Source organism: Cryptotermes secundus, unplaced genomic scaffold (genome assembly GCF_002891405.2).
Source record: "Cryptotermes secundus unplaced genomic scaffold, Csec_1.0 scaffold1026, whole genome shotgun sequence".
NCBI lineage: Eukaryota > Metazoa > Arthropoda > Insecta > Blattodea > Kalotermitidae > Cryptotermes > Cryptotermes secundus.
This window is the reverse complement of record NW_019743661.1, coordinates 149,992-156,350: the sequence shown is the minus strand read 5'-3', so window position 1 is coordinate 156,350 and position 6,359 is coordinate 149,992.

Sequence of the window (6,359 nt, the reverse complement as noted above, 5' to 3'; positions counted from 1 at the left end):
TCTCAGGGTGCATACGAGCCTCGTGTCAGCGGGAAAGATAAGAGTGTTTATAGCTAGGCACTACCACACACTGTTTAATGAGCAGATCTTGATATACAGGTAACAGCAATTGTCCTTAATCCCTTAAAACACCCTGAAATCGCTCAAACGTTGGCGACCGGATCCCTGGCTAGTTATTTAGCGACTGCTTCTTTTAGCACAACACCTAGGAGTAACACTTTCGCTTAAACTTTTATGCCAAAATAAGATTCACATTAAATTTTGCAGAGTTATTCAGGGATTGTTCCCCTAGCTTTAATTTGGGACTTTGGACCTTAAGTCCTAACGTCGTTTTTTATAGCTGCTTGAAAAATTATACCAGTAGCGTGGGTTGCTGGCCTTCACACTTTTGACTTACGGGGTTCAAAACCTGTCAAGTGTAACTTTACCAAAGAATCCCGCCGGTCAACTTTCGAACCGAATTTCCAGGAAAACTCGGCGGGGTGCTTCCTGCCTGTTCTCTGTAGCAGTGAAGCAGGCCCTATTCTTGAAACCAAGAATCGGGCTAAGTCACCCTTGAGTGTTCCTGACTACATCCTATGCTTAATTACTCTAAAAAGAAATCTTGATTACAAATAAAGATGGTGGGGTCAGTGGTACGGCTACAATAGGATATTGGTGGGAAAGCCAGAAGGAAAGATACCACTGGGAAAACCATGGCGTATGTGGGTGGACAGTATTAAAATAGATCTTAGAGAGATAGGATTGGATGATATGGAATGGATTTTGCTGGCTCAGGATAGGGACCAGTGGAGTACTCTTGTGAACATGGTAATGAAGCTTCGGGTTCCATAAAATGCTGGGAAGTTCTTGAGTAGGTGCACAATTGGCGTCTCCTCAAGAAGGGCTCAGCTCCATGAGTAAATAAAGTAAGTAAGTATTTAAGAAGAAACTCTCACATAATCCAGTTACACTATAAGCTACAACGTTCATTTAGTCATTGTGACTGTCAGCCTGTGATCTTGCGGAAAACCTGTAGGTCTAATTGTTACTCTGTTATTCAGAATAAGTAAGGATAATCTTGCTCTTCAATTGTTACACTTTCATCCAAATTTATAAAATGTACTTCAGTCTTTCATATTTTTCGTATATATTTGTGTTTGAAATATTTTAACACATACAGAAAACCTACACGAAATAAGAAATAGACGTGACCAGAAGACGAGGAAGAAGACGTAAGAAGATGCTGGATGACCTTGGGGACAGAAGAGGATATTCCCATTTGAAGGAGGAAGCTCTAGATGGCATTAAGTGGAGGAACTGTTTTGGAAGAGACTGTGGACCTGTCATCTTGACAGATTACTGATGAATTAATACAGAAAAACGATTGATTTTTAAGAGTACTTTCTTATGTGACGCCTTATGGTGCGGTAAATGATGAACATCTCGAAGGAAAGTGCTGCGGCCGTCTTCGCGATGGAAGAATAACCTAGACAAGCAAGCACCACTGATTGTCATTTGCTTCCTTGTCTTAAATTCCAACCCTGAATATGGAGGCAGTGATTTCCTGCGAAACGTAAATATCCGTTAGACTGCACTGCGTCACATCTCTTCATCCAAGACGACAGAGAGAACACCAAGTCTCACAAGAATTAAATTAATTTAGTCCTGTGATAATGCATATGCTCTTACGGGGAAGAAATATTTATTCTGACATCTTGAAAATGGTAAATGGAAAGGTAAAACTATCGCTGTAAGAAGCCGTGGAGACCCATGCGGTTGTGAGACGTCGAGGCTCCCACATTATCTAGACAATCGGCTCAAAGATTGCGGTGAGGTTGTCAGCCTTACGCCCCGGCCACCCTTTACCCCCAGGAGAATTCCTGTGGCTCATTTCTGTTAGAGGCTGAGTTGATCTCAGGCTCTGGAAAGTTTAGGTGAATTGAAAATTCTGATTACCTCATCGGGAATCAAACCCACGACCTTTCGGCTTGTAGCATAGTGCCTCAACCAACTACGCTACCGCGTGCTCCTGAAATCCAGTACTCACATCATCATCACCATCAGTTTCTATTGATGCATGGCTTCTGTTAGACTTCGAACAATATGGAACTGTCAGCTTGCGACGTCAATGGCTAGATTTCCTTTATTACAGCATTCTCCTAGTTTTATAGAAAAACGACGTTGGGTTGCTCTCCCTACCTGTACCTAGGGGCACAAGAAATATGAGTTTCCTCTATTCTGCCCACTTGACGTCGGATTCAATTTCCGAATCCCATATTTTATGTAAATAGGAGGCAGGATAGCTCAGCCGGTATAGCGACTGCCTACGGGCTGGACAACCGACGAGTCAGAGTTCGAACCCCGGTAGCGTCAAGAATTTTCTCTTCTCCCTGTCGTCCAAACCGGCTCTGGGGTCCAGCCAGCCTCCTGTCCAATGTGTACCAGGGGTTCTTTCCCCGGGGTTAAAGCGCCCGGGGCCGTGGCCTGAAATTAGTGCCAAGATCAAGAAAACGTTGATCCACATATCCACTTCCCCATACGCCTTCATGGCTTAGTGCTTAATTGGTTAAGCAAAGGAACAACTTTACCTTCTTACCTTTTATATTTTATGTAAATAAATGCAGCAGACTCCAAGAGAGTAGCGTTAATTTTTGTTTTACAATATCGTCAGATATCTTTAAACTTAGTTTAGATTACGTTTGTCTGTACTTACAGAACTGTTTGCTTAATAATTCAAATTGCAATGTTTGTTTAACGGGTTTGTGCGTTTCCTATAAACCAGCGGTTAACACACCGAAATGGCATTGGAAACGCTTCCTGTTTTCATATTTTTCTTTATGTTAATTAATTGTGTCATTTATACCTTTATGTGATCTGCCTTTCCTTCATTTGATTGTCAGTAAGTGCATCATCAGATGTGTTAACGGTTGCAGTGCTATTAGGAGAAACAATAAAATTCCAGATTAATTGATTGTGTAATTTCCTGCGAACGAAGCAAGTGGCATGAACGTGTAATAGGGCTTACCGTCCATTAGCAGATTGCAGACAGTACACAGGATCTGGTGCATTATCCGGGTTCTAGTGGGTTATTATAACTGCTATTATTATTATCACCATCATCATCATCACTAATACATGATGCAGAACACAACGATAGAATTTCACATTAGCTTAATTGTTGGACAAGAAAAATCCAAAATCATACCAAATCGTATCCTTAGAAGCGTGTCATTTGTTCTTCAGATGATCGGCCATGAAAAAAATTGGCTCGCTGAAAAATATTTGAAAACACAACAAGAAGTTCTGGGAAGAACTAATCGCGTACTTTACTTTGATATTGCACGGGAAACATGGAAGATGTCGCCTCCAACAATATTAATTGCCGTGGGAAATTGTTTATCGAACTGTTGCCTAGCAGCGACAGGGGATTACACAGGAAAATCTACAGATCCTCCTTCGATACGACACAGACCGCAGGGAAAACGATATATGCTACAATTCTTCTATTGTTTCGTGTATTCTTTGCCATGGCGAAATGTTTACCGAGCCGTTGCGTAGCAGCGGTAAGGGGGATATAAGTACAGACACACATACCGATGTGAGGGATTTATGAAGTAAACCGTTGAGATGAGCTCAGACGCCATCATATACGTACCAAGTTTCATGAAGATGTAGTTCATGTAGTTCATGCAATCAGAAGTTGATAAGGGGGATAATCATACAGACACAAACACAGCAAGGCGACTGCATAAGCCTACATTTATTTTTTCAAAACAAGAAAAGTAAAAGGTAGAAAGGTAAAGTTGTCCCTCTGCTTAACTAATTAAGCACTACGCCATGAAGGCGTATGGTGGAGTGGATGTATAGATCACGTTTTCTTGACCTCGGCATTAGTTGGAGGGGAATGGTCAGCTTCACGCCTCGGCCTCTTTACACTAGGTACCCACTGGATAGGCTCGGTGGGCCCCAGAGCCAGTCTGGACCACATAGAAAAGTGAAAAATCTTGCCTCCATCGGGACTCAACCTCCGACCCCTTGGTCGTCCAGCCCGTAGCCACTCGCTATACCGGCTTATAAGCCAGAAAAGTATGCTGAGAAAATGCTTCAATCATGAAGTTACCTATGACCGGTAAATAGTACTACATGAAGGCATTTTGATTTTTAACGCCCTTTTAATAACAGACTGAAATTGTCAACCTGTAGGAATAATTAGGTCTGAAATTATAATGGCGGAGAAGTTTCATATTACGACATTGTGACTTATGACACCGTATAGTCTGGGGGACAGGTACCGTTGTCTTTGGGGAACATACTGCCTCCATCTCCAAGGTAGGAATTAATACTCAAACAATATATTTCGACTTGGAATGCTACCTAATATTTATAAACTTTGCATTTTTTCTTGAAGTAATGTGGATTCAGACGTTCCTTTTGATGTTTTCTGTATTTTCTTTTCAAGTTTACAGATGTAAACCAATCAAACAGGACTGTACTTCTGCTTTTAGACTAATGAAAGTTTTAACTCACATGGAAGGGCGCAGTAATTCAGAGATTTTTTTTCTTACGACCATTACAAAATATGATTCCTACCTTCGCACAATATCACATACAAATTTGGCTGTAATGAGATTCCAAAGGGTTCTGACGATGGTGTGTAATATTCTTCCGATATTATAGAAGCTAGAAAAGACAACGTTTCGGAAACTGGATCTGTTTCCTTCCTCAGGTGAGGAGGAAGAATACGCCTACTCAGTTGGGTCCGTCCCTTAGAAAGAGCTAAAGTCAGCCACTGGACAGCCCCTGTCAGATTCATTGCAGCCGTTTAATTACCTGAGGCTAACTCGGAGGGGGGTAACAAGAAAATATGCAATAAAAATTGTGATAAAGTACTCACAAGCGTGGAACTAAGACAGAAAAGCAAGTAGAAATTTATGGAACAGTGATTGAGGTTAATGCTTTCTAAGGGCCCCAACAAGAGTAGGTGTCTCACCCTCACCCGATGACGGAAACAGATTCAATTTCAGAAACGTTGTGTTCTCTAGTTTCTAGAATACCGGACGGTGGGCAGAGTAAAAAAAAAAGAATAATTCTGAGCCTAATAAGAGATATTTTTAATATCGAATAAGTTCGGAAACTCGAATAATGGTTTCCAATACATTCAGAGATATAAAGTTGTGATTTCAGTACTTCTAGGGGTACCAAAGAAAGGCCGTTACTTCTCGTATTTCTAACCATCAGTAAATGAGCCGGGGTAGCGCAGTCGGTATAGCGACTGGTTACGGGCTGGACGACCGAGGGGGCGGATTTAGAGGCCTGGGAAGGTCAAAAATTTTCACTTATCCAAATCGTCCAGACCGGCTCTGGGGCCCACCCAGCCCCTTCTCGAATGGGTACCGGGGTCTCTTTGCCCGGGGGTAAAGCGGAAGGGACGTGGAGCTGTCGACTCTCCTCCAATTAGTGTGGAAGTCAAGAAAATGTGGGTCTATACATCCACTCCCCCATACGCCTTCATGGTGTAGTGCTTAATTAGTTAAGCACAGGGAAATCTTTACCCTTACCCTTTACTCTGTGCAGTATTGTGCGATAAATATATTAAATTCCTTGAAATACGCTCCCTGTACAATACACTGAAGAAGAAGCCGACAAGATTTGGTCCTGCAGCTTTACTTTTGGGCAGATAAGGTAAAAAATTTGAAGTTGTCCCTGTGCTTAATTAAGCACTACGTCATGAAGGCGTACAGGAGAGTGGATGTATAGAACCACGTTTCGTGATCTCGGCATTGATTGGAAGTGAGTGGTCAGTTTCACGTCCCGGCCGCTTTAACCTGGGGAAAGAGCCACCGGTACCTATTTCATAGGAGGTTTGGTGGACCCCAGAGCCGGTCTGAACGACATGTAGAAGTGAGAATTCTTAAACCCACTGGAACTCGAACTCCGATCCCTCGGTCGTCCAGCCAGTCGCTACATCGAACTTTTGGGCAGATAAGGAATCTTCGGCGTAAAATATTAGCAATATTTGAAAATATGAGATATTGGCTAATCCAGTGAATGTGAGAAATTCCAATTCCGAAATTTATAAAGCATGTCACCGAGATGGAAATTTACTCTGAAAAAAAAATCCTTTGATAACGTTACTTGTAGCAGCGTGGCCTAACCAAGCGTACTGTCCCTACTTACCTATTTTAAACATGAGTGGGAGGAGCTTTTTACATGGTCCCCGGCTAAACCCCTGTCTCATTCTCTGTACGGGTTCTGACACCAGAACATAAGATCACACTCAGGACCTACCAGGTGCGGATAGATTGTATCGCTTTCTTCAGTGATACGTCACAGCCGTGTTAGAAAGTAATCCTACGTCCTACGGTGTGTTTCAGTAG